The sequence below is a fragment of the Pituophis catenifer genome, unplaced genomic scaffold (genome assembly GCF_029215685.1).
Source record: "Pituophis catenifer annectens isolate HBS135680 unplaced genomic scaffold, rPitCat1.0.hap2 SCAF_2, whole genome shotgun sequence".
Classification (NCBI taxonomy): Eukaryota; Metazoa; Chordata; class Lepidosauria; order Squamata; family Colubridae; genus Pituophis; species Pituophis catenifer.
The window spans coordinates 85531677-85556250 of NW_027256882.1; the positions used below are offsets into that span (position 1 = coordinate 85531677).

Here is a 24574-nt window from a genome sequence, read left to right on the forward strand (position 1 = left end):
TAAGAGTCAGACTGGTTCCATTTGCTACACGGCACATAAATTTCAGTGATTCCAGTTTTTTTTAATTGCTGTGCTTATATGCCCTCTGGTATACAGAGGCTCCTCTTTAATGCTGATTCTGTTAAATAAACATATGAGCTGAGAAAAGGAGTCTTGTTTGGCCAAAAACAGTTTTATTTGTACCACGTCTTTCCTGTTTCTCCTACACAATGATTTCCCTCAACTAGAAAGTATGTCTCCATGATCAGTGGTATAATTATGTGAAGTTAAGACTTATAGTTAATGGTTTTAGGAAGCTGCCTTTTTGATGGCCATATTGTTAGCAACGTTCCTCAAGTGCCTCTGTTGAAATCCTCTAATTCAGATACAAGGCTGGGCTCTGCAGATTTTCTTGCTGGATTATCAACAGGCGACTTTTGGCGGTTGCTACCACTTGTCCAAAGTACAAACTATCTTATTTTTATACAGCTGTTAATTAATTAATTAAGTAAGTAAGTAAGTAAGTAAGTAAGTAATTTGTCAACAAGTACAAGGAAACAAGTAACAGTATGGACACATGAAAAAACTTGGCACAAATAAAAGGATATAAATAGGCAAAACATAGCCATAAACACATAGAATGATTACATATAAAAGGGGACAGTAGGACAGGGACGTAGGCACACTGGGGCACTTATGCACACCCCCTTAGGAACCTCTTAAGAAATATGAAAGGTCCACAGATAAAAGGTATGGGGATTAGGTAAAAGGTATGGGGATTAGTGAGACTAACAACAGGATCAGGTAGAGTGTTCCAGACATTTACTACTCTACTGCAGAAGTCATATTTCCTACAATCAAGATTAGAGCAAATTACATTGAGTTTGAATCTATTGATAGCCCTTGTGTTATTACGGTTGAAATTAAAGTACTCATTTACAGGTAGGACCTTTCGGTAAATAATCTTATGAACTAAGCATAGGTTGGAACATAATTAGATACTTTGGGAAATTAAAATAGTCAGTAGATATTTGGAACAAAAAATATTAACATAAATATTTGAGAGCCAGCGATGCTCAATAACTCCAAGAGTCTGAATTCCTAACCATTTAAGACCAAACAGTCTCCATTTCTGCTGTTTTTCTGTGGCCAGTATTTTTATTCAGACAGGCTTTTCATATTTTCATTAACTTGAGATTTGAATTGAGTACTGAATTGAGATTTAACCTTCATTTCTGTTATTTATTTTTTATTTCATTGTATGTTAACTGATTAATTTAAAAATAATTCAAGTGTTTTAATTATTGCCTTTTAAACTTGCATTATACTATATTCTTATTTATTAGACACATTGCTGTGTTACTGCCAAAAACAGATTGTTCTTATAATAAAAACTGGAATGTTTCTATAAAGAATGTGTTGAGAGCCATCCAGAGATTGATGGATATATAAGTTTTAAATAAAGAAGTAAATTTGATAATTTGAGACCATAGGTATTTTTAAAAAAACACATATGATTTACAACATAATGTGTACTATCTGACACCTCCAATGTTGCTTAAATACCCAAACATAAGACAAAATCTTATCTTCTATGAAAATCCAATTGTGTTGTGTAAGCCTACTGTTTCACATTTGGAAATGCATGCATTAGTTTTTATCAATGTTATTTTCTCTTTATTTTGTTTTTGTTTTTGGTGTCAGCTTCCTGTATACATAGGAAATAAATGATATATTCAGTTTTGTCCCATTGTTAGAATTTTTCACTAGGTGTGCTGAATTTGGATGAATCCAGAGCCATGAGCACAAGAAAAGCTGTGCTCATCTCAACTTCATTAGCAGTTTGAACAAATTAGTGTGGCAAAAAGAAAAAAAAATAGAGTTAGCTCAGCACCCATCTGAAATCTCTTGGAGTGTTCAGTGTTTTGAGACTAATGTGAACATAATTACTGTCATGCTTTTAACAAAACTCTTTCATCTCTCAGACAGACACATACTTTTGGTCATTAATCTCTAAGATTGAAGACAGCAGCTATTCCGAAGATGCAGCCTTCACACTTGAGTACCAATCTGAAGTGTGCATTATGAGGGCTGGCTTGGGAAGGGCAAAGCAAATTTGCTGCATCAATTCCTGCAAGCTTATTCAGCTCATATTCCAAATTTTTATGTATGTTCTGAGATCCATACCCTGCCCTGTTGTCCCAGCCATGAAGATCTTTCAGGATTCAGGTGAATATATTGTATAGCTTTAGAGGGTGGGGAAAACTAAGAACAAAGGACATTGTCTGAAGTACAATGTAATCATTTGTCTGTCTAGCTCAGTACTGTCTATACTAAGTGAGTTCTTGAGGAATTCAGACACAGGTTTTTCAGCTACAGATAATGAGGACTGATCTTGAACTTTCTGCATGCAAAACCTATGCTATTTTAAGGTATCGCCCAATATATTTCACATGAATGTATTTTTCAGTGCAATCAACACTATCCACCTTGTCTATAGAAAAATATTCTACAGCCACTAAAAAACAAACTATCTTTCTTAGTGATGACATTCAGAACAAGTTTATGTCACAATGGGTGATTTTTCACATATAGTACAATTTCACTGCCTTCAGTAGGAGACAGAAATGTACATGTTTGTTTTTTTAAAGATACTGCATTCACAATTCTAGCTGGCTTCAACTCCTGGAATTTTGGAAAAGCCAAACACTAATTTTTAATAAAGGAAGTATTTATTTATTTTTCATCTTAAACTACCTTGTTGCAATAATTTGGTGTATCTGTGGTGGACTGTATTGGTATCAATTCCCAAGAGGAAGGGGGTCCATTCCAGAGTTGTAACATAGAACTCAGTTAAGATAGTTTGTGTGAGAGAAAGGTGAAGACAGCCTCTCTCTAACAGTTCTCTGAATATAGGTTTATATAGTAGAGTGCTTTGGTTTGGCACAATTCTGTCTAGAGGCGTGGAACAATAAACAAATCTACTTAGAAGAATCATCACATGCTTTTCTTGGTTTGGAGGGCATAACATTACCAAAATTAGTGTTTCTTGTAAAACTCCTTTATAGTGTCCACATTCTGAAGAGGTTAGGTTAGCGTTCAGTGCCAAGTAGATATTCTACTTTTAATTTAAATGTGTTGTAAGTTCTTGTAGGAGATATGCAGGCTGAGCTGGAAAATGGAGGTTACATGTAATCCATTTGGAATCATTGAGCAGCCACCAGAGTCCAAAGTCCAACCCCCCCATGAATTCTGTTGACCCTCATCCAGCATCAATTTGGCTTCGGCTGCTGGTTGACCAAATTCTTGTATACAGGGAGCAATAATAAATTCTTCAGTGCTTTGAATTCAGTGAGTGTTCCTGGTTTTTAGAGCCTGACCGATTTATGAGTAGCTTAACAGTCAACAATAACTTTATTGCAGCCATCTATAACTGTTTTCCGTAGTCATTCTCTTATTTAATGTACTAATTTGCTCATTATCTCCAGGTTATACTACTTAGAAATTCATATATTATAACATATCAATTATTGACTTTTACATTGAGTGTTTATATTTGTAGGCCTCCTGGAGTCACTGTGAGTCAGCTGTATAAATTCTCTTTATAAATAAATAAAAGTGTGATGTCATCCCTTTATTTTGAGAATGTCCCTTTCAACACATCTAGGCAATTTCTGCTTTCTTTTTTTTTGAAATCCATTGCTAGAACAGAATGAGGAAACCACTTCTATCATCTTTCTCTGATTTCTCTTTATATGTGCCAAACTCTTTTCTGTTACTGACTGATTAACTTGCAAAGAGCAACTAAAAATTTGGAGTTGTAAACTAGATAAGTAATCTCCCTCTTCCGCCATCTCTCTTTTTCATCCCCATCTTCCTGCCCATTGAGAAGACATCAGGCAGCTCCTAAGTCACATCAGAAAATCATTTTGGAGTAATATCCCTCATAGGCAATAAAATTTGGCAGAGGCTGGTTGCTTGGAATGGAGAGTGTCAGTCCAAAATACGGATAAACAATTGCAGAAATTTAACAAGCCTATTTCCTTCAATAAGAGCTTTGTTCTCCATGCCCCCAGCTAGATCTCAGCACAGGCTTTCCCTGTGTTTTTTATTTTATTTTATTTCTTATTTTGTTAAACCAAATTTTAAATACTTTTTTGATACAGCACAAGGAAGGGCACCGCAGGGGGAGAGATCCAAATATGCCTTCCATTCTGCATTGTCTTTATTAAGTGATAGACATATTGTCAGGCCAAGAGGTGCTCTTCACAAGAGCCCTGGGGCTCATCCACTGACAGATAGTAGAAAAGAGTTTTTCTTTACTAATGAAAGGCTTCCAGTCATACAGTCATAACAGTTTTGACATTTTGGTCAAGGAGAAAATGCTGTCCAGCATTGTCCATGGTTGGCAGAACTAGCTGACAGACGACATGAAGGTGAGTGATTGCTTCATTACTTATTTCTAATACTGGCATGCAGTCAGCGTGTGAAAAATATTCCTTAATTTCTTGGCTCGTTTTGTTTGCTTGTTCTTAAATTAGATACTTTCTTTCATTTCACAGCAATAATCCTCATACTATAAATGTGAAATAAAATATTCCATTGAGTCTCTATTCCTGGAGCTATACTAAATATCTTGCAACAGTTGATAAATACAGGTAGTTTAAGGCTTCGGAAAACCAACAGTAGTAACTGTTGGAAACATTTCTATCTACAAAGTTGTTGTTTTTTGAATATTCACCATATTTAGAAATTTAAAATTTTGGCAGTAGAAATTCCCAACAGTATTCTTGGTCTCTTGCCCCATTCCTGTGCCACGGCTGATTTGGAAGCTTAAAATTATAAAAGTAGAATGGATAAGGCTACTAGGCTACTTCACTTCCTCTGTTCAAAAATCACATGGGCCCCATACTCTCTTTGTCTTAACCATCCCTTTCATTTACATCTGAAATACAGAAGTAGTTCATTAATCAGAGATTAAACACTGCAGTAGATTTTTTAAATTAACCAACCTGTGAAAAGTTATTCAATGCAGCAGCAATAATCAAAACTATTTATATTCATGTTGTGATTTCATCAATCTGTTTAAAATGATCAAAAGGAAGGAAGGAGATTTTCTATTTTAAACGAGTCAAAATAAAACCTAGATTGAGACATTTCTTTTTATCTACTTCAAAACTGATAATCATTGCTGAGATTAACTGAAAAATAGATTTTACAAAAGGGAACATGTCATATTCTGGAGATTGTCTTAAGCACTAAATTGGGAAGATTTACATTTACATTACCATATTTATCAAATCTTCATCTTTTCATATATATGCATGTGTGTATATATCTGTATATACTGTATGCATGTGTGTGTGTATACACACACACACACACACACATACAGTCAGGTCCAGAAATATTGGGACATCGACACAATTCTAACATCTTTGGCTCTATACACCACCACAATGGAGTTGGAATGAAACAAACACAATGTGTGTTAACTGCAGACTGTCAGCTTTAATTTGAGGGTATGTACATCCAACTCAGGTGAACGGTGTAGGACTTACAGCAGTTTGTATATGTGCCTCCCACTTGTTAAGGGACCAAAAGTAATGGGACAATTGGCTTCTCAGCTGTTCCATGGCCAGGTGTGTGATATTCCCTCATTACCCCAATTACAATGTGCAGATAAAAGGCCCAGAGTTCATTTCAAGTGTGCTATTTGCATTTGGAATCTGTTGCTGTCAACTCTCAAGATGAGATCCAAAGAGCTGTCACTATTAGTGAAGCAAGCCATCATTAAGCTGAAGAAACAAAACAAACCCATCAGAGAGATAGTAAGAACATTAGGCGTGGCCAAAACAACTGTTTGAAACATTCTCAAAAAGAAGGAATGCACCGGTGAGCTCAGCAACACCAAAAGACCTGGGAGACCACGGAAAACAAGTGTGGTGGATGACCGAAGAATTCTTTCCCTGGTGAAGAAAACACCCTTCACAACAGTTGGCCAGATCAAGAACACTCTCCAGGAGGTAGGTGTATATGTGTCGAAGTCAACAATCAAGAGAAGACTTCACCAGAGTGAATACAGAGGGTTCACCACAAGATGTAAACCATTGGTGAGCCTCAAAAACAGAAAGGCCAGATTAGAGTTTGCCAAACAACATCTAACAAAGCCTTCACAGTTCTGGAACAAGATCCTATGGACAGATGAGACCAAGATCAACTTGTTCCAGAGTGATGGGAAGAGAAGAATATGGAGAAAGAAAGAATTGCTCATGATCCTAAGCATACCACCTCATCAGTGAAGCATGGTGGTGGTAGTGTCATGGCGTGGGCATGTATGGCTGCCAATGGAACTGGTTCTCTTGTATTTATTGATGATGTAACTGCTGACAAAAGCAGCAGGATGAATTCTGAAGTGTTTCGGGCAATATTATCTGCTCACATTCAGCCAAATGCTGCAGAACTCATTGGACGGAACTCCACAGTGCAGATGGACAATGACCCAAAGCATACTGCAAAAGCAACCAAAGAGTTTTTGAAGGGACAGAAGTGGAATGTTATGCAATGGCCAAGTCAATCACCTGACCCGAATCCCATTGAGCATGTATTTCACTTGCTGAAGACAAAACTGAAGGGAAAATGCCCCAAGAACAAGCAGGAACTGAAGACAGTTGGAGTAGAGGCCTGGCAGAGCATCACCAGGGATGAAACCCAGCGTCTGGTGATGTCTATGCGTTCCAGACTTCAGGCTGTGATTGACTGCAAAGGATTTGCAACCAAGTATTAAGAAGGGAAAGTTTGATTTATGATTATTATTCTGTCCCATTACTTTTGGTCCCTTAACAAGTGGGAGGCACATATGCAAACTGCTGTAAGTCCTACACCGTTCACCTGAGTTGGATGTACATACCCTCAAATTAAAGCTGACAGTCTGCAGTTAATGCACATTGTGTTTGTTTCATTCCAACTCCATTGTGGTGGTGTATAGAGCCAAATATGTTAGAATTGTGTCGATGTCCCAATATTTCTGGACCTGACTGTACATACAGATATATATACAAATAAATTATATATATATAATTTCTGAACACACCCCCATCCAATCAGAGCACAGCCAAGCCCCCATCCAATCAGAGCACAGTCAAGCCCCCAACCAATCAGAACACACCTCCACCCAATCAGAACACAGCCAAGCTCCCACCCAATCAGTTCACACTCCCACTGGCAGTTAAAAGGAAGAAACAGTTGCGATCACACATTGCTCCTAGAAGCACAAAGCCGAAAACACCAGCCTGAATATGACGAATGAGACTTCATTGAAACGTTGCCAAGACACTTCCAATTTTACGCGGGAGAAAACCCGAATAACCAAAGACCTACATACAAACACCCGCGAAAACCTCAGAAAACACACACACACACACACACATACACACACGCATAATTTTATTGAAGTAATTGTAATAAGATAAAAGCAATACAAATATTAAAAAAGAAACCAAGAAAATAAATAAAAATAAAGAAGAATTGTGAATATGTAAGAAAGAAAATAGAAAATGAAATTAAGAAAGAAAAGATTATAAAAAAGTGGCTTCTGATCTTTTTGACAGTGGTTATAAATGCATTTATATTTTACCTTCTCTCTCTAAGGTTACATCATACTTTCCTTCTATTTTTAGCTACCCTTTCTAATGGTCAAACCCATATATCACAAGTTCATTTTCTTTCTTCTTTTAGCAAATGTCATTTTGCTAAAGATTTTTTCATTCACTAATAAATGTAACAGTTGATCTTTCTCTGAGCCAACAAATTAATTTTATCACTTCTGCTAGTTCCGTCCTTTTCATCAACTGCTCCTTCATTGTGAGTATAACAGAATCTGTCCATTTTTGTGCATATGGGGTAAATGTCATCACGAGCTAATATGTAAACCATATTAAAAACAATAAAATAAAAACAAAATAATACGTATAGCATCAGTAATCTTTCATCAACATTACCCTGCCTGATCTCTTCTACCACTATCTGGAGTAAATCATTAAGGGGGGATTGGCAGAAGAGATCATTCAACCATGAAAAAGAAAGAAATTTTAAAAGCATCCCAATTGTAAACTGAAGTGTAGCAGAATCATGAAAGACTGTCCAGAGTTTCTCTTGGTCACATCTTGTACTAAACAAAATCATGGTGGGATTATTTTGAATTCCTTTCTCATGCTTCCCTCTTCCTTAAAACTAGTTAATCTCTTATGCTGTGTGAGGACAATTAGCTTAGTGGAACAGCTTGCCTTCAGAAGTTGTGGGTGCTTCATCACTGGAGGTTTTTAAGAAGAGACTGGATAGCCACTTGTCTGAAAGCTTGAGAAAGGGGCTTGACTAGAAGTCCTCCAAGGCCCCTTCCAGCTCTATTCTGATTGATAGTCTCTCCTCCCATCCCCTTATTAGTTCTTTGCTTTGTTCTCTAAAATCAATTATTTTCATTTCCAGCCACATTTTTTGTTCCATTGAAATGTGTGCCTATTCTGATTCTACTTGCTATTTTTTATTTCTTTTTGTCTGTTTTATGTTGCTGGTCATTCACTAAATAAATATTACTTACAGTATCTGTTGAAATGATTTTTGAACCGTTCGTAGGCACAGATTATATTAACAGGGTTTAAATTGTGTCATTAGCAAGGAACTTTATAGACATGTTTATAACTTGCGCTGATAATTGTCAACTGAAAGATAAATTGGAAATATGAGAGAGTTTATTAATAGATTGGCATTATCTAGAGATGTTTGGGAGAAAAAAGTTTTTAAGTGAATTGACCTAATTTGCATTCTCCTTTTCCTTACTGCTAAGCAATTGAATAGAGTTATGCTTCTGATCCCCCACAAAATTGTATTTCAAAATGTGTATATTAGGGAGATCTTCAGGAAAAAAAAATAACATTAAAATTGAGATTTCCTGAAATATGTAAAAATTACATATAAGAAGATATATAACATGGAAATATATTAAGTCTAGATTATGCCTCCCAGTTAATTTGTTTGCAGACTTTGCCCCTTGAAGTCTTCTGCAATAATGTAAATAACTTTGTAATATTCCAAGATAAAAAAAAAATTCCAATATTGTTATTGTGATCTGAGAAAAAAGTTTTTGAAACAAACTTTCCACCTTACTAACATTTAAGAACTGATTATTTTTTCTTAAGAAACTCCAGATACAATTACATATACCACTGAATTGTGACTTCTCTCCTACTCCTCTTCTTTTCCTCTTCCCCTTCTCCTTCCCCTCCTCTTCCCTTCCCTCTCCTCTCCTTGTGTTGAGATAGAGAGGGAGAGGAGGAGAGAGAGAGAGAATAAGAGGCAAATATCAATATCCAAAGATTCAGTATCTCTTGAATGTCTGACCTATGCTATGTTTTGTTAGAGACAAATTGTCCATTTCAAAATTATCAAATTGTTTTCTAGTGGGGGTAAATGCTGATAGAAAGGAAGAGAGGTTAGGCTCATCCAAGTTCTCCTGTAATATATCCAGAGTTTACTTACTGATACCCTTCATATCTTTTGCTGTCACAGGGACGGTTGTGCCTAGTTTTTACAATTTCTTCAATTTACAGTGCCATATGGGGCCACGTCATCGGTCAATTACAAATTCTTTTTCTGTCTAAATTAAATGATTTGTTAATTTGGGTGAGTGATTGCTGCCTGGCTGGGGAGCTTTGTCTGTGATGGTGAACAGCTTGCATCCTCTCAGAAACATATAGTGATTTTGGTGCCACTGGATACTTTCTGGGGTTGTTTTCAATTTAGATGTGAATTGAATGAGAAGAAAAATGTTTCTCTTGGCAATCTGATAGGCACTTGCTTTTCTGACAGATGTTAGGGTTTATTATTCCACTGGGGCAGTGTTTTGTAGTTCAAAATTGCTAATTATATCAAAAGCTGAGCTATGAATGAAGAGTGGGATGGGTCTGCTGCCAGATAGTGTTTCTTATCTGTTTGTTTGTTTTTCTCCAGCGTTTGCTGCACATGTGGCCTCTGCTTGCTTGTATACACAAGGATATTTTGGCTAATTCATACTTGAGTGCTCAGAACACTCTTTCCTTCTGTTTGATGGGAGATTCTAGAGCTGTTAATAGCTATTGTCTTGACAGGGTTTTTCCAAAATGACATAGGTTATTTTTTTTTCTTATTTATAAACTATCTTCGAGCAGTCTTTTCAAAAATGTTTTGGGGACTCTAACTCTCCTCAGCCTTCTCCTACATTGCCAATAATTGGGGACAAAGTCATTGAAGACAACCCGAGGCACATAGATTAGGGAACCCTATTCTAAAATAGATTGCTGCATAATTCACCAGCTCAAACCTCCTACATCTTTCCTCAGCTTGAACAAACAAGGCCTTTTGCAAGGCCTACTAAAAATTCCTGGTGCAGAATTTTGTTTCTTTCATTGTACTGTGTACTCAAGCACCTTAGGGCCGTCCACATTTCTTCAGATAAAATAGGTCAGTATGCCTCTTTCTCCCCTCGGTACCAGGAATCCAATCTGATTTGGTCTAATGTCAGTATGGCAGAATACTTCAGTGTTATGCTTGAATCTAAGATTAGGACACATTATCTTGAAGCACAAATTGGTTTATTACTAGTGCTGAAGGCAAAAACAGGCCTAAAGAGGAGAGGGGTTACAGTCCCTGTATACTATAATTGTACAATTACAATATACATGTGATTAGATAGAGCAACTAGATGTTTCATGGCACATAATACATCATATGCCTAGTAAAGTCAGTGAAGCCATTAGGATATAACTATGAGGCAATGGGGCAGGACTACAATGATAATTGGGTTTTGAAAGAACAAAGAAGCAGTTATTCCACAAACATAGTTTCTTTCTAAGGAGTTACTTTCTTTTGCTTTTCCAGTATCTTTACCTAGCTTTTCCAGCTTTCTTTGACCTTCTGATTGTTTTATGGTTAAGTTGATAGGGTACCATTTTTAGAGGGAAAGTGTTCTAATAATGGGATAGTTGTCCAATTTGACACTATGTAGCTGACCCCAGGCTCTGGGAAGATGTATTTGGATTAGGGATTTTGACTTGGTCCTGCAAAATTTTCCTACATCAGTACCACCTTCCAGGCATCTTTCTTCTTTTGCTTCCCTCTAGAGCAGGCATGGAAAATTAAGGGGCCACGTGAGAAACTGGGACTGTTGTGGAAGGCTGAACCATTACAGCTGTGAAAGTGTAAGGGCATGCACACATGCTCATACGCAAATTGAAGAAAAAATAGGTTCTATTTTGAACCTTCAAAATAGAAGCAATCCATGTGGGTCGGACAGGGACAGCCAAAGGGCTGGATGTAGCCCAGGGGCTATAAAATGCCTAGGTCTGGTCTAGATAATGATACTAGGGTATGATTAAATTAGATAGTCTGGTAAATTCTTGATAAATTCATCTGCTTCAACCTTTAGGATAATTCAGATGTGAGTTAGGGGGAACACATGTATGTCTGAAAGAAATGCATGACTTGAGTGCATGACATACTGATTGAATGTTCGTGCATGATGTACAGGTTGAATATGCGTAGAATGAATGATTGGCAGAAAGAATATGAGACTATACATCATACTTTCACACAGCATTATCCAAAAATATTATAATCAAACGTTTTTGTAATAAGCTTTGAAAAAATTATGTTATTGAAGCAAAACTCATGTTAGTGAAGCAAAACAGAATGATGGCTGCTTGTGAGATTGTGCCATTCAGCCCAGCACTGGAGAGGCTTGCTTTGCTTTGTTAAAGTGAGTGTTCACATTAGTGAAGCAAAGCAAACTCCTTTGTTGCTAGGCTATTCATTGTGATCCTGGAAGTGGCTGTCATTTTCCAAGCAACCACAATTCACAAGCCATTCAGAAAATAGCAACTGCTTCTGGTATCTTGCCATGTTGGTCCAGCAAAGAAGTGGCCTGTTCTCTTTTCCTACCCTGAGCTCCAGAAATGTGTTGAGGAGGGTGCAGAAGAGAGTGTGGGGCCCAATGGGATGGGAAGCGGCACACAGGATGTCTCAGGTGTTGCAGGAGGCCTTTGGAGGCCCAGGGCAGGTGTCCCTCATCCCTGGTGCACCTCATGGTCTACTTAACAACATAGTCATTTAATGAACACATTAGGGGTTGATAGTAGTAAGTGAGGTGATCTCACTTAATGACCATCTCCACTTGTGACTATAATGAGCAAGCTTCAGTGCAGTCCTAAATCAAGGATACCTGTATGCAATATGAAATTCTCTTACAAAATATTAGTGTTGCTTATATGCTTGATGTATGAGAGTTTTATACAATAATACTTGACTCCTGCAATAGGGGAGGTAGACCTGTTGGCAGGTCGACTCTTAGCTAAGCCACTTGACTCTTTTTTTCTATGCAAATGATATTACATATATGGGCAATCTTTATTTTGAATTGTATTTTGAACTAAGTCTTTACCCATTATAATGCATAATCTATTTGCCTGTCAATCTCCCCAGGGCTAATTTGATTCAGGCTAGCTTGTACATAATAAAACACTATGGACTGATTCACACATAACACTTCTTTACAATTTCATAGCAGAGGTTCTTTGGTTGTCTTTACACTATGGATGAGTTTAAAGATCTCCATTTGGAACCCAAGAGAACATAAGCAGACTGTGAAATAAACTTCTTGTCTAAGATTTATTTTTTTCACAAGTTTTTATAGTGATGCTGAGACAGCAGGATGGGATGCTTGAAGTTCCAAGCTTTCTTTCCCAGAATCCTTCCAGGTCTTGGTGCTTGGTGTGTAGTTCCTGATGTTGTCAGTTATCTTCTAAGGGCATGCCCTCCCCACAACCTGGCATTCAAAAGAGATGGGGCTCCATAATCCCATGCTCCCCTTTGGGTAATTAAAAGGTTAAAATGTAAAACTTGAAGTAATTTTGATATTGCTGTCTCCTAACTGTTTAGTATAACGGCATGATTATTAGAAGATTCAGTCCTTCCTTCCCCCTTGGGAGATAATCTTAAACTCAAGATAAACAAAATCAATCTTTATCTTTTTAAAAGAGAAAAGTCTTTTTTAAGGAAAAAAACCTTTTAACTGTAAGTGTTAAAATGCAGACATTCATTGTGAAAGAAGATAAATACAGTGGTGCCCAGAATACAGTAGCTTGCAAATTAGTTAAAGAAGAAAAATCTAAAGGAAAAATATTCTGTATAGTTCGCAAATGAAGAGCTTGCTGCTCAAAATCTCTGAGGAGATTTGACAACTCTGAGGATGGAGTTCAGATTATTACAAAAGTTTTTTAAAAATCTATATTTCATGAACACAGCCTGAAATACAAATGAAAGAGCAAATTTAACACCAAATCCCATAACTGGTACAAAGGGATACAGAAAATGAGGCTTAGCAAAAGAGAAATAAAAATGTAACAGAAATTCCTGGGTACATATTTTACTTGATTTGTACAGAAACAAAAAAAAAAAAAGTCCTCTGCTTTAATTTTCTAATTTCTCCAGCTTCTTGGAGATTACAAATATGGATTATGCAAGTTCAGTCCTTTACCAGCAGTTCCTCACTGATTTAACACTCTGTTGTTGTTGTTGTTTTTAAGTTTTTCTATATCCAATAGATGAATGGTCTGGGATAATATGCCTGACTATGAGTTTATGTATGTGCCAAAGAGCCATCTTTCATTCCCTAAGATGTCAAATGTCACTTTCAATTAGAAACATTTATACAATAATTTGACATTTAGGAAAATTGATCTTTCAAAGCATGAATTTGGGAAGTTCTATCAAAGTTAATGTTTATCTATGAAAGGTGAACCAGATACTAAGTTGAAAAATGTATACTATACAATTCACTTAAGTTGTATAGAAAAACATACATTAAGGTAGATTCTTCCAACTTTTATAGAGTAGCAACTAGAGGTTTTTCTTGCTGATTTGCAGAGAAATTAGGACAGTATAAAGTGAGAACATGTGCAACACTAATATTAATGAAAGCTGCACTAACCACTCCTCTCTTGAAATGTTGTTACACAACTGGTGTGCCATTATTAAGAATTATTTCTTTCTAATGAGCATCCACCCTTCCTTTCTTGACTATAGAGAACACATGATAGTATGATTCCTTTTTACAAGTTAAGTTACATTTTTGGCTCTGTCACAGGAGCTTCTGTGAGTTTGTAGGAATCAATGAAAAGCACAGTGCAAAATAAGCTTTTTCAGGTCTTTTTAAAAATCTTATTAAGAAAACAAATCAAAGTGAGCAAGTTACTTATAATTTACTACATTCTTTAGCAAAAATCAGTGAGGATTATTTACTACAGAGAAGGCAAGGTCATCTCTGTTATTCTTACTTCTTTAGTCTATAGATTAAAAATGCATTGCAAATAACATTTTCTTTTCCGTACTCAAGGTTGCAGTCTAACATTGATCTAACTGCATATATTTCATGCTATAATGTTGAACTAATGAACACATGAATGTTTCTAATTATTCTGCTAAGTTCCTACAAGGACAAAGAGGGACTGCATATACAGCTGTTATTCTTTCTTTCAGACTGACAAGAGGCTTCCTTCTGGCAGATAAAACCTCTTATTTTCCGGCTATCTCAAATCTTTGAGAGATCTTCAGTAAAGCGCAGACAAGATCCCAAGGTGCATCCTTCTGTTCGACTTTGGCACATTTTTCCTAATCATGCCTCCCCTGTTTCTGATGTCTTTCAGCATCTCAGGAACAATAACAAATCTTCAGCAGCGTAACATTGCCAGTACAATTTTGGGTTATCAGTCAACATAGCTCTTTACTGAAACCAGTCACACATTTTCAACAGTTACTGCTGTCTACATCTTACTTAGATTGTATCAGCCATTATATTTTCTTTATCAGAGTTTCCCTTCCAGTTCTTCTTTGTAGAGTCATCTCTGATTTCTTAAGACTCCAGCTCTACTTCAACCTTCCTTCTCTTATAGAAGCATTTTCCTATGCATTTTAGAAGCAAGTATTATCATTTATATATATGATAAGCCCATCTGTCTTCCTGGGGACATGAAAGGAGCCACCAATTGGGTGTCCCCCAGGCAATGGTGATCTCACCAGCTAATCCTTTCAACCCATAAGTGCCTTCATGCTTCTCACAGGAGTGCTTTGCAATGCAGCCCATCCATGGATAAGCTGAATTCAATTTGGGGGGGGGGTATATTTTGACACCTAAATTTTCAATTTTTCTGTGACTATATATGGTATAGTCACTAGAACAACGAGTTTCTTAGATTGGCTATGTGGATATGAACAGGCAACAGGAATCCATGGTTGAATGCAGACAATCACAATGTCCATTGCATCTCATCTTTATTTACTTTGCTCTTTTTAAAAAAAAAAAATATGTCCCACATTCTCTTTATTCCTCTAATGTATCCACTAATACATTAGTGTATTAGTTTTGGGTCATGCACATAGAACTGAATAGGAAACACAACATGCAGGCAAAGTTGTTATTTAAAAAAGTTTTGTCTAGCACCCCACCCACCACCCAAAAAAACCTCAGGGTCTGTTTTATTTATTTGTTTAGGTGAAGTGGAGAGAAAGACGGGTGATGGTGGGAAATTGTGGAGATAGAATTGTGGCTACTATTATCTATTATCCACGAAAGTAGCTACCAAAAAAGAAAAAAAATGAAGGAGGAACAAGGAAATATTCATAGTGGAAGTCTTTGACCGCAGTATCATTTTGTGGCTCTTCCTGCATCTTCCTTAAATAAAGTTTTACTGTGACATCAATTTCATTAAATAGGGCATGTTTAAAAGAGAAAATTGCTTCCATTTCCTCCTTTTACTTTACTGCCATAAAAAATTGATCCCATATCACATCCTTATTTCAAAGAGTACTAAAAACCCTCTCATTTTACAGTGACAGCTTCATGGAACTAAAAAAAAAACCCCACAAAACATGTAAAAGGATCATTTAATAAACAGTTTTTTTCTTCCAAGATGGATTGCTTTTGGTTGGTGGAGGAAAAAAGGGCAACATGAACTACTAAGAACAGTTTTTAATTTCCCTTTTGCACATTGCACAAGTAGCTGAAAGTTTATTTTGTTGGGTCTGCAGGCAGTGATACTCTACAGGTAGTCCCAGTTTAATGATCACAATTGGGACTGACAACTCTGTTGCTAAGCAATTCAGTCATTAAGCAAGACTTCATCTCATCACAACCAGCTTCTGTAGCAGTCATTAAATAAATCATCTGCAGTTGTTAAGTATGATATCATCTGACCTAAAGTAAGCAACTCAGATGATTAAAGGCCTGGAGACTAAAACATATGAAGAATGGTTGCAGGATTTGGGTATGGCTAGTCTAGAGAAAAGGACTAGGGAGGACACGATAGCAGTATTCCAATATTTGTGAGGTTGCCACAAAGAGGAGGGAGTCAACTTATTTTCTACAGCACCAGAGGGCAGGACAAGGAAGAATGGATGGAAATTAATAAATGAGAGAAGCAACCTGGAACTAAGGAGAAGCTTCCCAACAGTACGGACAATTAACCAGTGGAACAGCTTGCCATCAGAAGTTGTAGATGCTTCATCACTGGAGATTTTTAAGAGACTGGACAGTCACTTGAGCAGAGGGTTGGACTAGAAGACCTCCAAGGTCCCTTCCAGCTCTATTCTGATTGAACTTGTGATTTTACTGCTGACTTTGTCAATAACTCTTCTTGTTGGACGCCAGTTGTGAAGCATGCAAATAGCAATTACGTGATTGCAGTGCTATAGTGGTAAATGCCCATCAATTATGAAATGTACATCTCTCAATCACATGACTATAGGGATGCCACAACAGTCATAAAGTTTATGCTTTCGTATCTTACTACTACTACTATATATCTTACAACTAAAAATATCAGCATCAGGAAGTGACTTTATTGACATTTTAAAATACAACTCAGGAAAATTGTTTTGTGCTGATTCAACAAAACACATAAGATTAAGTAGAACTACACATTAACTGAATCAAAGATTATTCTGTAAAATAATAATAATAATAATAATAATAATAATAATAATAATAATAATAATAATAACCTGGATAGCTCAACAGACAGAGCACTGTAATTTAACACCAGCTGTCTGCAATTAAAGTAAGATCGAATCTCGCCAGGCTCAAGATTGACTCAGCCTTCCATCCTTTCTAAGGTAGATAAATTGAGGACCCAGTTTGTGGGGGCAATAAGCTAACTTTGTATAAATTATACAAAAGTATGAAGGCTATTGCTTAACGCACTGAGTCTCCGGAGAAGGGCGGCATATAAATCAAATTTTAAAAAAATATTAATATTATTAATATTTCTATGCCGCCCACTCTCCGAGGACTCTGGGCGGTTTACACCAAAGACAGTATACTAAATAGCATATTGCCCCCAACAATTTGGGTCCTCATTTTACCCACCTCGGAAGGTTGGAAGGCTGAGTCAACCTTGAGCCGGTGAGATTTGATCCGCTGATCTGCTGAACTAGCAGTCAGCTAAAGTAGCTGCGGTACTGCACCCTAACCACTGCGCCACCTCGGCTCTTTAGAGGTTGCTTTGTTTGTTTGCTTGTTTGTTTGTTTATAATATGGGGGACTAAATTGTCAGTTACTAAGATACAAAGTGAAAAGAATAGATTAACTCTCAAAATGTCCTTTGAATCAATAGCAGTGTTCTGGTTTATGCTCCTTTATGAATTGTAAAAATTACTCCATTCATTGTCTGTTGAGATTCTCAATCAAAGAACAGAGAACTGAAGAAGTTTCTTGGATGAGAAGCAAAATGTTTTCATGGAAAAAACAAGAAAATCCAGTTGCTTTTGGAAAAACATCTTTGATACTCCCTTCATTGGTAAAGGGAATATCACCTATTTTTTGTCACTATTTAAGATACTTCATCCAGATAGCAACTCTGAACAATTAGAGCTGTACATTGGTATCACAGATTAAATTCAAAACAAGTATTATCACATAGTTTTTATTTATCATGGCTATTCACTCCCATAAATTCTAGGCAGCTTACAGAATCCAAATACATTGTTGAAAAAAAACATTAAGCCCAGGCAACCATACAGTAGTAACCGTCCATAGGACAAACATAGTAATAAATACACAATGGGGCCCACAAACACATTAACCTCATTTTTTCTATTATCTCTTCTCAGAAAATCCTTCAAAACTTTATTAGGTCTCTTTTGTAAATCTAATATAGAAGTTATCCAAGTCATTCTTTTGGTTTGTATGTTCCTTTTAATTATTAACACATCAGCTGGTTTCATTGTATATCCAATATAACATCTCTTTCCATAACATTCTTGTAGCTTGTCATTTTAAAATCCACATTCAAATCAATTTCAGTCTTGTCTGGTAGAACTTGCTTCTCTGTCACAACAATATTTAAATACAGTTTATCTATAATGGCAAACATTTTAAAAATTAGCTTCTGAGTCCATTATCCAATGCGTCCAATGTTAAAAATATTTACTTCATTCTGTGCTAGCAAGTCAAATTTAAATATTCTCCTTTAATTGTAATCTTTAATTTCTTCTAGCTAATTTCCTCTAGCGTTCAACCTTCAAAGTTGCATCCTATCTTTTTTCCCCCCCTAAGGAATCCAAACAACAGCCATTCCTTACAAGAATAATTGTTATAATTAATTCAAAGTCTTATTTCAAATCTATCTGTACATTTAGTCCATTTTTAACTTTCCAAAATCAACACTCTAAAACCATTTTGCTATTTATTTCCAAAACTGTTTTTTCCTAAATCCCTAAACTTATATTTAAATTCTTAATTACTTAAATCATGGGTCACCCCCCTAATTATAGAAATCCAGGAAATCCTTAGAAAAATTACAAAAAGTCTCCTTTCTAAAGCCAGATATAAATGTCTGTAACTAACCACAATGTCATGCTACATAAACTTTATGTAGAAGAAAAAGCAATATTTTGACATTCCCAAATGACAGTTTCTGGTTGGCGATATATTACCCTTACATTCATGCCACCACATATTGTATCATAACACAAAGAATTAGAGTTACTTCATTGCAAAAAGACTATAGGAAGACCTTCAAACTATTTGAATAGAAATATTCAATGGGGTGAAGAATTGTTATGGAAATTCAAAAAAAAAATTGCTATTCAAAATAGAATGGGATGGGATAGGAGGGGATGGGATGGGAGAGAATTAGGATGGAAATTGGAATAGGAATGGAAATAGAAATAGAATACTTTATTTGTCCAGGTGTGATTAAACACAAGGAATTTATCTCTGCTGCAGAAAGTCTCAGTGTATGCAAAACAACAGAGCAATAATAATAATAATCATAATGATTCTAATACAGTTGTAAAAAAGATGAGAAGGAAAATAGTAATATAGCCATATTACAAGAATAAATAGACATAAGACAGTACTGTGTGAATTAGATGTTCTGCAGAGTAAAAACAAAAAACCTCATCTTTTGTGGCGATGCAGTTTCTTCTTTCAACACGGTTCCACAATAAGAACAATATTAATTTCCTAGCCACAGTGAATACACAGCTATGGTGATGTTATTAGCAGTAGAGGTACAGACAGAATCTTTAAAAATGTGGAATTAGCATAGAAAATGCTATGGATGATATATTCTGCAAGAAGAGAATATGTTTAAAATGAGTATGCATCAAAGCAGCACTACATTGTGCCTTTTCAAAACATGATCCAAAATTTCATATTTATATTTGCTACATGGATGGTTTGTGTTTCTAATTCTGTCTCATTCTTGACTAATAGTGTTAAAATGCACATGCATATTTAACAGTAACTGCATACTTTTTCCTATTGCAATTCAAATGTATATTTAATGAATGAATGTTCGTTGATGGAGTGAGATCTATTTCATAAGGAGACTGATGTCCAGAAATAACAGGAGACAAAGTTGCCAACATATATGACTAAATGAAAGCAAAGAAGATATGAAAGTTTGTTGAGCATTTGTAATTCATTTCTCCATTCAAACAACTACCGGAAAGGGCTAACTTTTTTCCCCATCCACAGATACACATAAATGCACCAAGATGGATTGTAGAATCAGAATCATTAATTGGTTCAATTAATGTAATATCCACTTTGGTTAACAAATTCTACAACTTTATGGCCACATAAATGACAGGGAAACAAGAGATAACTGTAAGAAGACATTGTGAACCTTGAAATGTTATTTCCGTTATTCCCTTCCTCCCTCCCTCCCTCAATATTGGATTGTACCCAGGGCTAAAATATTATCATTTCCTCTCTTGGTTTCTGTGAGGGTTTTTTGTGTTGCCTTTTTAATAATTTCTGTACTATTTGAAATGGGAAGAGGATTTCATAGAAGAAATTTTGAATCCTTCTCCTCTCTGCATAATAGACCTGATCACCTTTGGGATCTAGATGTTTACTTTAGATTTATAAATGACCAGCTCCTTGGTATTTATTTAATTAATTTACATAATGTGTAGCTTGATCAGTAGTTAATGGTAGAATGTCTTTCTTGAAAGATCACAAATAGATAGGGAAGACAATCACTTACACATTTCTTCACAGTCTTTATAGTCCATCAGTGTAATGGCTTCTCTTCAGGGAATGCTGAACATGTGTTCCATCACTATTTATTTTCCTGCAAAATATTTTTTTTCTGATTGCTGATTTGTCGGTTGATGACTTCCATGATCTAAGTCTCTCCCAACTATATTATTCTGTATTCCATTCTATTCTTCCTAATCTTAATTTTAAAAATGTGAGCCAGTCAAAGGACAGCTTCATGAACATATTCACCTTTGCAGTTAAAGTTGTGTTCATTATACTCATATTGGAAATATGAGGCACTGGGCAAATATGAGGCCTCCAGGCATTGTCCCAGTGCCTGGAGGCTGTGCGGATCTGGATGGGGAGGAACAGGCTCAGGCTCAACCCTTCCAAGACTGAGTGGCTGTGGCTCCCGGCATCCCGATATAGTCAGTTGACTCCATCACTGACTATTGGGGGCGAGTCTTTGGCCCCCACTGAGAGGGCTCGCAATCTGGGAGTCCTCCTGGATAGGCAGCTGTCTTTGGAGGAACATGTGACGGCTGTTACCAGGGGGACCTTTTATCAGGTTCGCCTGATTCGCCAGTTGCGGCCCTTTCTTGATCGGGATTCCTTGTGCACAGTCACTCACGCCCTCGTCACCTCTCGCCTTGACTACTGCAACGCTCTCTACATGGGGCTCCCCTTGAAGAGCACCCGGAGGCTCCAGCTGATCCAGAATGCAGCAGCGCGGGTAGTGATGGGAGCAACATGGCGCTCCCATGTAACACCGCTCCTGCGCGAGCTGCACTGGCTCCCGGTGGTCTTCCGGGTGCGCTTCAAGGTGTTGGTTATCACCTTTAAAGCGCTCCATGGCATAGGGCCTAGCTATCTCCGAGACCGCCTGCTGCTACCGATGACCTCCCATCGACCCGTGCGCTCCCACAGAGAGGGCCTCCTCAGGGTGCCATCAGCCAAACAATGTAGGCTGGTGGCCCCCAGGGGGAGGGCCTTCTCTGTGGGGGCTCCCACCCTCTGGAATCAGTTGCCCCCGGAGATAAGAAGAATCCAGGACCTCAATGCCTTCCGTCGTTCCCTGAAAACCTATCTTTTTCAGCAAGCCGGGTTGGTTTAAGAAGAAATTTTTAAAATTTTTAAATTCTTTTAATTAGTCTGTGATTCTTAACTTTCGGGCCAAAATTTATATATATTTTTAAATGTTTTAATATTTGTATTCTATGTTTTTTATCTTGGCTGTACACCGCCCTGAGTCCTCAGGGAGAAGGGCGGTATATAAATTGGAAAAAAAAAATATTGTGAACATGCTGCTGCCCTGACTTTCATTTACCTCTTGCCTTCTGGAAACTCTGTGGTTCTCACTCCCTTACTAGCAGGATTTGGCCTCCATAAAATCCATTTTTAAAAATGCTGTAAAGAAATGAGTCTTTTTGCTGGTTAAATGATTTTGGTTTTGTTTTGTTTTTATTTGTTAGATTTAATCTGTGCTTTTCACTTTGGGTGTTGTTTTTAAAGATGATTTACCACCTTGAGAGCTTGCCAGAGTAAAATGGCTGGCTGTGAATAAACTACAATGTCTCAAACATGAAGAGGGCTCTAATGGTCTTCCCACACTATTTGCTGATGCTGTAGCTGGAAGGCCAAGTATTCTCTTTCTTTTCTGAATCAACTAATTTATATATGGGGGGGAGGAATTGTGTACAAAGAAGTATACCAGATAAAATTTGCATTCAAAGCATATATTTTAGGGAAAATGGGAGTAATATTAAATATTACTTTTATGCAAATTTTCAAACATTCTAAACAAATGTGGGAACATGATGGAATGAACATAAGACCAAAAAAAACCAATTATGGAGTAACTGATTAATTCATCTTTAATGCACACTGCTGATTTGCTTATTACTTTTGCAACACTGTCATTTATAACAGTCAAGATATAAAATATTCAAATATTTTATTTTAAAGATTCTCAATAAAATGGGAATTTTTACATCTACGTGGGTGGCTTAACTTTTCATCCTTCAGTTTCCCTTCCTTGTGGCAAACTTTGCACATAAATACATGGGACAGACTCCTAGTTTAACTTCTAAAGAGGTTGCTGCCAACCAGTTTTATTAGAACTATTTGCATATCACATTAGTAAAAGGAACAATAGACGCTTCTGTTAAGCAGAGTCAGACAAGTGCCTATATTTTCAAAGCTTAAAACCAGGTTTTGTCCGGTGTCTCCTCCCATTCAAATCCCCCAATACTGCCTGCAAAGCCTGCTTCCTGGAGAAGGCTCTCTAACACTCAGGTGCCACAGGCAAAAAGAGTATTTGTTTTCAACTGCTTTCTTGCAATTGAGAAGTAGAGGCTCAACTGAGGGTTTAAAAGAGGCAGGATGTTACAGGAGGAAGCACTTCTTGATATAATGGGACAACATCGTGTTTCCCCAAAAATAAGACCCTGTCTTATATTTTTTTAACCCGAAATAAGTGCTTGGCCTTATTTTCGGGGAGGTTTTATTATTTTGAGGCACGTGGCGCAAGATGGGGCTCCTCTTGCCATCTTACCTGATTTCCAGCTCTTCGTTTAAATATTTTCAGGGAGGGCTTATTTTCGGGGGGGGGCTTATTTTAGCACATGTGCTCAAAAGCCCGATTGGGCTTATTATCAGGGGATGTCTTATTTTCAGGGAAACAGGGTAGAAGACAACAGAATTGATTTGACATTATGAGGCATCTTTGTTTATTCTTTATAACTTCATTTTTTTCTTATTCCTATTAATAAATATGCTCCAAAGAATCAAGTAGAAGGACTATATTTGTAAACCAAAGGCTTATCTTAAAGATGTCTCAAGAGACAAAGATTATTCACTTGTTAGAAAAGCGTAGAACAGGACCTATCTTCTTAGATCCTTTATTCAGTTTCAACTGACAAGCGAGTCAATATTAATTAAATATTCCGTAAGAGTGAACATTACTGAATATAATGGCAAAAAAGTAGTTATCAAGATATTTCTTCTGCCTACCTTGACCTTCCTTTTCTTCAAGTGCCATCCCTGATGCATTAAGTTTATGGAACATCTAAAAGCACTTCCAAAATAAATAAATATAAACCCAGAGCTACAGTTCCATTCTTCTTCCTTGGTTTTGAGAATATATTGTCAGCTAAGAACCCATTACATAAAACCAGAGAAAGGAAAAATCATATTGTTTAGCACAGCTGTCTGCATTCTTGCCTTCTCTTTAATTATCTCTAGTTGCTGCAGGAGAAACTTGATGGTTGAAAACCTTTGAATGGCGAGTAATAAATAAAGCGCAGATCAACCTCACATTCTGCCCTCAAGTGCTTTAAAAATACACAAACACTGGGATATACTTAAAAGGTTTCACCCAGGAATGTATTCGTTTTCACAGTATTGATTGCCCAAGGCATGTGCCTTTCCTGAAAGTTTTGATGATGGTAAAAGTTCAGAAACCCAAGAAAACACAACGTTTTGTTATCCAAGGTAAGACTAGAAGGGCATCCCCCAACCCTCCAAAGGTGCAGGAACAGAGCACAGATTTGTCCATTCAATTTTGTTTCTGAAAAATCTTCATTTATGCATGCCTTTAGGAAGCCCTGATTTGTTCTTTCTTGTCTCATATATCAGGGTCAGTCTTGAAACATTTTTCATAAAGAAGAAAACTATTTTTGATTATGTACACGTTAATGATTGTAATCTAGCATTTCCAGTAGCTATTTAATTTTTAGGCTGCTTGCAACAGCAACATTTTAAACTGATCAAAATGTTATGTTAATATTTCATGCTGGTCTTTGACCAAAATAAAGAATTGATTGATTTGTTGATTGATTGTTCTTAACACTCTTGCCAAACAATATCATTAGAAATAATAGCAGATTGTTATCAGCCTGTACACTGATTTTTAAAAAAAAAATGCTGGGAAGAATGTTGTTCCTCAGGAATTAGCTTTATAAAGACACTTTTGAATTTCCTCTGTAAAACTCTTGTTTGTATAAAAAGGGGGAAATGTGA

The 24574-nt window shown here is 36.7% G+C and overlaps 1 protein-coding gene across 1 annotated transcript in view; it reads left to right on the forward strand.

The window, feature by feature from the left end:
• CACNA2D2 (calcium voltage-gated channel auxiliary subunit alpha2delta 2) overlaps positions 1-24574 on the forward strand; it is a 655759-nt gene that overhangs the window by 268729 nt on the left and 362456 nt on the right. The window lies entirely within an intron of this gene.